The 11,108-nt window shown below is 40.7% G+C and overlaps 1 pseudogene; it reads right to left on the bottom strand.

Annotated features, from left to right (window-relative positions):
• Positions 1-9,309: 9,309 nt before the first annotated feature.
• On the bottom strand, positions 9,310-10,788 carry LOC125112098 (ATP-dependent RNA helicase DDX19B-like; annotated as a pseudogene).
• Positions 10,789-11,108: the final 320 nt, after the last annotated feature.

The following is an 11,108-nucleotide window of genomic DNA, read 5'->3' as shown; positions in this document are numbered from 1 at the left end:
AATATTGTGCTAATGTCTGCTGTACAGAAAAGTGACCCAGTCACACACACACACACATATTTTTCTCCTATTATATTCCATCACGGTCTATCTCAAGAAATTGATATAATTTCCTGTGCTATACAGTAGGACCTTATTGTCTATTCATTGTAGCTACTGACCCCAAATGTAATAGTTTGCATCTACTAACCCCAGACTCCCAGTCCATCTCCCTCCCTCCCTCTTGCCCTTTAATTCTTCCATGTTTAAACTATAATAATATAATTTTTAAAAAGCAAATGAAAAATTGGGCAAAAATATATGTAACATGTGGGACAGACAAAAGGTTATTTAACATATACAAACTTTTATAAATTTATAAGAAAAAGATGAATATGCCAATTTATAAATATCTAAAGGATTTATATCAACAATTTACAGAAGAGAAAATACAAGTAGCCCATGAATTTAAAAATTCTTCATTAATATAAAGGACTGTGAGGGGAAATCAGCCAAATAGTGGAATAGAAAGAACTTGAGCTCTAATTTTCTCACAGGCATAACAAAATCAAAACTTTATACAGAACAACCATCAGTGAAAAAATCAGAACCTACCAGAAAAGGTCTTTTACAACTAAAGATATAAGGAAGGAACCACAACAAGACTGCTAAGAGAGGAAAACTCAAAATATAGTCAAGTTCTAGATTCCCTGGGTGGCTGACTCACAGACAGGAGAAAAATTGCAGTTGCCGAGTTTCTCCCAAAGAAGTGAGAGATCTGAGCTCCAGGTCCCGCACCAGGAAGATAAACCCTCAGAGAATTCAGCTTTGAAGGGCAGTGGGGCTTACTTTTGGGACTCCCAGAGGGATGAGGAAAATAGATACTTCACCCTTAAGGACACACACAGTATCTCACACTCTGGCACTCAGGGCAGAATCAGCTGAAGCAGTATTTTGATAGGAACCTGGATAAATCTTACCTACTGGCCTTGGAGAGTCTCATGGCGAGATGGGAGGCAACTAGGGCTCAAACTGAGGACATAAACACTGGTGGCAGCCATTTTGGGGAGCATTTTCCTACTACAAGGACACTGGTGCTGAAAAGCACCATTGTGGAATCCTTCTAGCTTATTGCCCCAGGAAGCAGCCCCACCCTGGCCCATCAGCCTGTAGGTACCCATGTGGGGGTGCCTCATGCCAATAAAGTAGACAACCAAGAAGAAATGGACAAATTCCTATAAATGTACAATTTCTCATGATGAACCAGGAAGAAATAGAACATGTGAACAGACCAATTAGTAGTAATGAAATTGAATCAGTAATAAATAAATTCCCAACAAATGAAAGTCCAGGACTAAAGGGCTTCACAGGTGAATTCTACCAAACATTTAGATAAGAGTTAACACTTATCCTTCCAAAATATTTCAAAAAATATCAGAGAAAGGAATCCTCCTGAACTCATTCTATGAGGCCAGCATCACCTGATACCAAACCAAATATATCACAGAAAAAGAAAGTTACAGGCCAATATCACTACTGAACATAGATGCAAAAATCTTCAACAAAATTAGTAAACCTAATCCAACAATACATTCGAAAGACCATACATCATGATCAAGTGGGATTTATCCCAGAGATGCAAGTATTTTTCAGTATCCTCAAATCAATCAATGTGATACATCACATTAAAAAACTGAAGAATAAAAGCCATAATATCATCTCAATAAATGCAGGAAAAGCTTTGACAAAATTCAACATTCATTGTTGATAAAAACTCTACAGAAAATGGGCATATATGGAACATATCTCAATATAATAAAGGGCATATATGATGAACTTCCAGCTAACGTCATACCCAGCAGCTTTAGGAACAAGACAAGAATGCCCACTCTCATTACAGCAATTAGACAAGAAAAAGAGAGAAAAGGAATCCAAATTAGAAAGAGAGAAGTAAAACTGTCCTTGTTTGCAGATGACATGATAATATTCATAGAAAACCTTCAAGATACCACCAAAAACAGAGCTCATCAATGAGTTTGGTAAAGTTGCAGGGTACAAAATTATATACAGAAATCTGTTGTATTTCTATACATTAACAACAAACTCTTGTTATTCTGTTAGAAAGAGGATTTAACAATCCTCATCATTTACAATCACATCAAAAATAAAATACCGAGGAATAAGCCTGTTAAAGGAGATGAAAGACATATGCTGAGGACTATAAGACATTAATCAAGGAAATTAGGGAAGATTCAAAGAAATGGAAAGATATACCATGCTCTTGGATTTGGAAGAGTCAATATTGATAAAATGAACATACCATCCAAGACAATCTATAAATTCAGTGCAATCCCTATTAAACTATCAATGCATTTTTTGCAGAACCAGAACAATCATTTTAAATTTTATTTGAGAAGGCACAAAAGATCGTGAATAGCCAAGACAATCTGGAGAAAGAAGAAGAGTGCTGGAGGAATCACACTCCCTGATCTCAGACTATACTACAAAGCCACTGTAATCAAAAGAGTATGGTGCTGGTGCATAAAGAGATACATAGATCAATGGAACAGAAGAGAGAGCCTGGAAATAAACACATGCACTTATGGCCAATTAATCTACAACAAAGGAGGAAAGAATATACAATGGAGAAAAGACAGTCTTTCAAGAAGTGGTGCTGGGAAAACTGGACAGCTACATGTAAAATAATAAAATTAGAATATTGGGGTTCCTGTCGTGGCTCAGTGGTTAACGAATCCAACTTGGAACCATGAGGTTGTGGGTTCAATCCCCAGTCTCGCTCATTGGGTTAAGGATCCGGCATTGCCACGAGCTGTGGTGTAGGTTGCAGACATGGTTCAGATCCAGCGCTGCTGTGGCTGTGGCGTAGGCCAGCAGCTATAGCTCTGATTAGATCCCTAGCCCGGGAATCTCCATATGCCGCGAGTGTGGCCCTAGAAAAGACAAAAAAAAAAAAAAGAAAAAAAGAATATTCTCTAATACCATATATAGAAGTAAACTCAGAATGGATTAAAGACCTAAATGACCAGATACAATAAAACTGCTTTAGGAAAACATAGGTAGAACACTCTTTGGCATAAATTGAAGCAGTATTTTTTTGTCTATCTCCCAAAGCAAAGGAAATAAAAGCAAAAATAAACAAATGGGACCTAATTAAACTTTATAGCTATGCACAACAAAGGAAATCACTGACAAATGAAAAGACAACATAATGAATGGGGAAAAATACTTGCCAATGATATAACTGATAAGGGGTTAATATACACATAACTCAACACATATAACTCAATGGCAAAAAAACCCAAAGAGCCCAATTTGAAAATGGGCGAAAGACCCAAATGGACATTTTTCCAAAAAGGACATGGACTCAGAAAATGATGACTATCCCTGGACCTCCAGATTGTGCTTACCCACTTTGATGCCTTCCTCCCCTCTGTGCTGTGTGGTTCCCCCTAATCCACATTTTTTTCATACAGGATAGTAGATTTATTAAAATATATCTTACCTCCTTAAGCCGGCTCATCCTTTTGTACACCCTGTAATCTGTGCTGGAAAAATTCACATCATCTTTGACTCTCTCCCGATGATCAAATATTTGGTTAATCAATCAATTCTATCTTTTGAACTTCTAAAGCTTGCATTGAGTCTACCTCATCCATCCATCCATCCATCCATCCATCCATCCATCCATCCATTTTTGTATGTGTCTATTATGTTCTAGATGTTGTATAAGATGCTAGAAATTTAGAGAGGATTGAGATAGGGACCTTTTAAAAAGCTTACACAATAGCGCAAAACACAAGCCAAATTCCATTACCTAAAAAACTAAGTCCCTACATTTCAATGTGATGGCATTCTGGTGCTCTGCCATCAAGACGGTAGGGCTGCCCCAGCCTCCATTTCCACATCTTTCTCCACTTGTGCAGTATTCCCTCCTGAGTATTCTGTGACTCTCTATTTCTCTACCCTTTGTGCATGCCCAGACTGTACTTCCCCAAGGCTTTACCTAGTGAAAATCCTGCTCATTCTCTAAAGATTAGCTCTAGGGCCTGCTCCTCTTTGAAGTTCCCTCCACTCAGAATTAATCATTTTTCTCCTGTGTTTTCACAGTGCTTATGACACAGGAATAGGATTTATTTCATTAGTCTGGGATAAATCATCATGATTTATCATTGTTTCTCCCCCATAAAATTCACAGACACCGCTAAGGCAATAGCCTTCTGCGTGCATCTTTTTATTCCCTCTGCCACGTACAGGACTCAGTACATCTCCTGTTGGCTATAAGACTGTTCAGTAAAGAAAAAAATATGATATTCATCTTGAATTATCTAATATAATTCAACTTAAAATTATAGAGTCATTTCCCCTACTTCACTCTTCCCTGGGCCCCTATCTCCTCCATTTTTGGTGTATGACTTTGTCCCCATCAAGTGAATCTGTTGAGATAAATATTTGTCTGACTGCCATTGTTGCTGTGAAAGAGAGGTAGCACACGTTATGTAAAAGGCAGACTCAGCCTGGATTCAAATCTTGACCTGTCATGTGACCTAGAGACTATTAAGTTATCCTTCCTTTACTTCAACTAGAAAAACAGTGGTCAATAAGGCTCGTCTCTTAGGATGATTGCAAGAAATAACTGAAATATGTGTGGAACACATAGAATAGTGTGTAGACTAAAATAAGTATCCAATAAATGTTAGCTCTAATAACACTTCCATAAAACATTGTGGTGACATTCAGATTTTATAATGCAAGTCAGAATAGTAATGATTTACTGAGTTCCTTTGAGTGTATCAAGACATTTCTTGGATTGTGGAGTTCCCATTGTGGCTCAGTGGTAATGAATACGACTAAGATCCATGAAGATGTGGGTTCGATCCCTGGCCTTGCTCAGTGGGTTAAGGCTCTGGTGTTGCCATGAGCTGTGGTGTGGGTTGCAGACACGGCTCGGATCCCGCGTTTCTGTGGGTGTGGTATAGGCCAGTAGCGTAGCTCTGATTTGACTCCTAGCCTGGGAATTTGCATATGCCGTGGGTGCAGTCCTAAAGAAAAAAAAAAATAAAAAAAAGGCAAAAAACCCCTCACATTTCTTTGATTTTGTCATTCAATTAATGAATCATTTTTGGATTCATTTTCTCAATATTCCAGCATGTGGAAGTTCCCAGGCCTTGGATTGACCTGAGCTGCTACAGTGACAAAGCTGGATTCTTTTTTTTTTTTTTGTCTTTTTGCTATTTCTCCAAAGCTGGATTCTTAACCCACTGTACCACAGAACTCCTCAGTATGTTCTACTTGAAATGAAATATTACACAGGAATCATGACTTAGAGTTTCGGGGGGATTTTTTTCTTTTGGCATTTTAGGGCCGAGCCCGTGGCATATGGAAGTTCCCAGGCTAGGGGTTGAATCAGAGCTGCAGCTGCCAGCCTTCGCCACAGCCACAGCAAAGGGGGATCTGAGCCATGCCTGCCACCTACATCACAGTTCACAATAATGCCGGATCCTTAACCCACTGAGTGAGGCCAGGAATCAAACCCACATCCTTATGGATACTAGTCGGATTCATTTCTGCTGCACCACAATGGGAACTCCCAATGACTTAAAGTTTGAAGTGTTGTCATTAACTTTCAGGATTATTAAAAGAAAACTTATCTTCCTTCTACTTTTGCTCCTGTAGCCCCTCCTCCTCATTTACCTTTCTTATTACATCTGTGTACCTTAGTCATTTACCCTAGTGAAAAGGTCTTTACTTGCTTTGCTGAAATCTATGTTCATCATCTTTTTAACAACCTGTTCACAACTCTGTTGCTCCAAGAAGTCTTCTCGAACTGATCCTATCTGACTGTGAAGGCCCAAAGGATAGAAGCCCTTTAGAGCTTATACCAGTCGTCACATGATTTAGAATTTGATCATCATGATATTCATAAATATTCTATTTTATTTTATTTTATTATTTTCTTTTTAGTATCATACCTGTGGCATATGGAAGTTCCCAGGCTAGGGGTTGAATTGGAGCTACAGCTGTTGGCCTATACCACAGCCACAGCAATACCAGATCGGAGTTGCATCTGCAACCTACACCACAGCTTGTGGCAAGGCCAGATCCTTAACCCACTGAACAAGGGCAGGGATTGAATCTACATCCTCATGGACTATATTTGGTTCTTAACCCGCTGAGCCGCAACGGGAACTCCTTCATAAATATTTTAAAGCTATGTCATGTATTCTCTTCCTACGATTACATATCCAATTCTCCAAAGGCTGGGGCATGTTTTAGCCCAGGATTTTTCACACCACTCTGAGGTGGACTCTGAGGAAGACTGGCTGAGATTCCAGCTAAAAACAGAAGATTATGAAAAACAAAAATTGTTTCTTTGTTTTGAGGAGTCTATACTCCTTTATTTATTGCCTTTGTTTTTTAAATTATTTCAGGGTTAGTCCGTAGGACTTTGGGTGGTGAGACATAACATTTCGTCTCTTCTTACAAGACTCCTGGTGGGGTGTGAGGTGGTGTGGGTCAGAGTTGGCCAGAAGCATAAATAAGACTCGAGAGTCAAGTGCCCAGTGGGGGAACGTGGCAAGAGGGGCAGGCTGTCAGTCTCTGCAGATTAAGGAAACCATCTAGAGGCTGGCATTGTCCCCTTCCCTTCCCAGGAAACAGGTTTGACCCCCCAACACAGAAATGTCTACAAGTAAGGTGGGATTGAAATAGTTCTCATCACAGGAAATCCTTCTTCCAGGTCTGGTCCTAAATAAAAACACTGTGCTGTATTAAGGTCAAAGAGCTGAAGAGGAATCTTTTTGGTTGGGGTTTTATATTGCTCTTGCGATTCAGTTTCACTTCATCTTTTCTCTGCCACTCTGTAGGTACCAACAGCCCTGGCCAGCTTGGGGAAGTCTATAGTGCTAGTATTTGCTCTGACTATTCTGCACAAAGATTTCAAGTAAGGCTAGAGTGAAGGTCTTGGCAATTATTCTTGTCTTGGACAGATGAACAGCTATAGTCCATATAGTCCTAAGTCGCACCTGTTTTGTATTCAAGCACTGTGAACACAGACATTCAGAATTTCTTTGCGATCAAGATGCCAAATTTCTGAAATCATTCCCCAGCTCTGGCAAAAAACAACAAACCAACCAAAAACAAACAAACAAACTTGCCTTCTGGTGTCTGGAGACAAAGCAAGGATTTGTGATTATTGCTGATCACATTTGGAGCTGCCTTGAGGTTGGCCAGTATCGACTTGAAACCATAATTTTCAGTGAGGATCCAAAGCTCAGATCACCTTTTATTTGCTTAGGGTTACTTAGGGGTCCAGGTGATGTTAGGAATGTGAAAAGATGCTACAAGTTCCTGTAAGACCAGGGTTTGTGACAAGCTGGGGCGACCACAAATTCCATGAGGGATTTATCCACAGGACTTGGTCAATCACAAGCAAGGGACCCACCAGTAATCAGATGTACATTCTATACAGATTGCACCTGCTAAGAGGAACTGGTCATGGTTCTGCAGCAAAGATTTCATTCACATCCCTTCCTGCTGTTGTCATCAGGACAAGAGGGGGGCGGACCACCCTCAGATCAGTTGTCCCAAACTGAGCCCAAAGCAGTGGCTGACAGGTCTCCATGCCACACCCCAAACACAGTGGCTGGCTTATACACATGCCCTACTTGGGGCCTCTCTGTGTGTCGTCTTCCCTTCAATCCTGTCACTGCCTCAGGGGCTGGAGGTTGGCCCAAACACGCCTAGCCAGGGAATAGGAAGGGGCTGCCCCACCGATCCTGAGCAAGTGAGGAGCCACAGTATCTCGATTAGCATAGTAATGGGAAAAATCCTGCTCCCCCCTCCAAAGAGATAGAAATGCCAAAGGGTAAATTTCAGTTTATTCTGGAGGTGGGAATGTAAATTGGTGCAGCCACTAGAGAAAAACAGTATGGAGATTCCTTAAAAAAGTAAAAATAGAACTCCCAGGGAGTTCCCCGTCCTGGCTCAGCAGTTAGTGAATCCAACTAGCATCCATGAGGATGCGGGTTTGATCCCTGGTCTCTATCAGTGGGTTAAGAATCCAGCCCTTGCCCCGGGCTGTGGCGTAGATTCCAGATGCGACTTGGATCCTGCATTGCTGTGGCTCTGGCATAGGCTGGTGGCTACAGCTCCAATTTGACCCTTAGCCTGGGAATCTCCATGTACCACAAATGTGGCCATAGAAAGACAAAAAGACCAAAAAAAAAAAAAAATTGAACTACCATGTGATCCAGCAATACTGCTCCTGGGCATTATATCCAGATGAAACTAATTCGAAAAGATACCTGCACCCCCATGTCCATTGCAGCCCTGTTCACAATAGCCAAGACACAGAAGTAACCTAAATGTCCATTGACAGATGAATGGATAAAGAACATATGGTACATATGTACACTGGAATAGTACTTAGCCATAAAAAAGAATGAAATACTGCCATTTTCAGCAACATACATGGATCTGGAGATTATTATACTGAATGAAGTGAGTCAGAAAGAGAAAAATATCATATGATATAACTTACATGTGGAATCTAAAATATGACACAAATGAACTTATCTAAGAAGCAGAAACGGACTCAAGGACATAGAAAACAAACTAATTTTTACTAAAGCAGAAAAGAGTTGAGGAAGGATGAACTAGGAGTTTGGGATTATAAGCTACAAACTGCTATATATAAAGATATAAAAAACAAGGTCCTACTGTGTAGGGAGTGATACCCAATATCCTATAATAATAATGGAAAATAATATATATACATATATATACACACATATATATATACACATATACATATATGAAACCGAATCACTTTTCTCTACACTAGAAACTAACACAAAATTGTAAATAAACCATACTTCAATAAAAAAAATTCTGTGTAATCATGCCTAATCTTCGACAGTTTGGTAAGCAATTTTTTCTACCTTTCCTCATCATTCCACAATTTTGGCAAGTCCAAACAGAATTTAAAATGAGGGAGGTAGGAGTTCCTACTGTGGCTTAGTGGGTTAAGAATCCAACTGCAGTGGCTTGGCTGGCTACAGAGGTGCAGGTTGGATCTCTAGCCTGGGGTGCAGTGAGTCAAAGGATCTGGCATTGCTGCAGCTGTGGCTCAGATTCAATCTCTGGCCTGACGACTTCCATATACGGCTACAGTAAAATAAAATAAAATAAGGTAGTTATTTTCTCGCTACTCATGTCTTTGTAGTGACTGCCAAGGCCTGTGCCATGAAAGCATTAGTATCTTATGCAGGGGGAGAGCCGGGGGTGGGTACCAGAGATGGGTGGAGTTTCTCAGGTGGCTATTTTCTCAATCTTCTCCACATCATCCGTGCCCAATACTTCTATTTTCGTATTGAACTATTCCTACATTCTGTTCAGGATATCATGCTGTATTTGCCATCAACCACATTCACTGCCAGCCACTTCTTGCCAGAGCAGCTCGTGTGCCCAATCCAGTGCAGGTAGGTCTCCTGTCCAGGTCCCATCCTTGTAAAGGGGAAGGTCAAAGTATGAGAGACATGTGTTCAAAAATCAACAATTTGGGCATGTATGTTGGTGGTCACCCGAACTTTCTCTTTGTTCTCTCTGGAGTTCTCAATCTCTACAGCCCTCTGCTCCGCCTCATTTCACCAGTCAGCAGAGCCACCTGGTGGCCTTCTTTTGAGAGATCAACTGCCAGCCAGCCAAGTGTTTTAGGAGTATGGCAGAAGATCATTGCTTAAGCAATGGCGATGGTCTCATAGAGGCTATTCAAGGCCTGGAACTTCTCATTTCTATTATTGCACAGGATGCAGTACTGCTTCTTCTTGTTCACTGTTTCCTGTTTAATCTCAGTTTAATAATATTTGGGTCTGGGACCACTGTCTGGGCAAATTTCCACGCAGTCTTCAAAGGTGGCGGGGGAAAGCAGCATCTGGCAGTTCCTGGGTAGCAGCCTCTAGATGGAGATATTCTGATCTTGGTGGTGGTGAGTAGCTATCACCATGTCAGTTTCATCCAGATCAAATCTTGATCTTCTTGGAGTCAATGAACGTAAGCTTGGAGCAGCAGTCCAGAATGGCCCCAGGGGGTGCCAATGAAAACGTGCTCACTGACCTTCTGATCTTTTTTCCACTTTATTGACTTGAACACCTTAAGATAGCTTAAGTTCAGGGTAAGATTTTCCCATTCAGTAAATCACTTTTCCTGTTTGAAGGACAAGCTCTTAAGTTTGGGAGAAGCACAGACACTGGGGTATCTGCTTGCGTGGCTAACACAAAGGCAGCTATTTTACCAGATCAGACTGAAATTGGGCAACTAAGTTCTGTGAGGGCTCAGCAAACATCAAAGGCAATGTGTTCTCTTGTATTTTGGAGAGATAGCTGAAGCCTATGGTATAGACTCTCTGGAGAAGCTGTGGTTTCAGATGTAGCTCCTTAAAGGAATGTTTGGATCCTGTTATAGGTCTTCCACATACTTTGTGTTATTAACAAAGTGGCTTCTGATCAGCCTGTTAGAAGCTTGGACAGCACTATCCTCATTCCCTTCTTCATCTGTCTTTTCTGCATTAGCATTGGTCTTGTCAGCAGTGTCTATCTGACACAAAGTGGCCATCATTCAAAATCACATCCCATATCCAACAGCTGAGCAATTCAAATTCTATGAAACACTAAAAATGTAAAGACTATTAACATCTGGTTTGAGTTTATCTTCCTTAAGAAGCGAGTTGTCCAATGACTCAACTGCTGTTTCCTGCTTGTCCACAGCCAGGGCCCAGGAGTCTATTGCCATGGCCCCAGCTGCGGGTGGGACGCTGGTGCTGGTGAACTCACCAGCTGGAGCTGCCTCATCTTCCATACAGGGCCAACAAAAATTGGTTTTCAACAGAGATGGAAGAATATTATCACACAACTACAGCTGGATGGATGCTAAGAAGGTTTCTCACCAAACATATTTGGCTTATATATGACGTAGAAGTAGAGAAGACTAAATTGAAGATGGGAAATGAAAACCAACTGAATTCTTGGGAGCCAGTTGTCTGTTGTAACCATAGTTTGGTCATTCGTTCATTCAGAATGTTTTAAGAATGTATTATCCTAGGTTCTATGGAA

This window comes from Phacochoerus africanus, chromosome 11 (genome assembly GCF_016906955.1).
Source record: "Phacochoerus africanus isolate WHEZ1 chromosome 11, ROS_Pafr_v1, whole genome shotgun sequence".
Lineage (NCBI taxonomy): Eukaryota > Metazoa > Chordata > Mammalia > Artiodactyla > Suidae > Phacochoerus > Phacochoerus africanus.
This window is presented reverse-complemented; position numbering and strand designations above follow the sequence as displayed.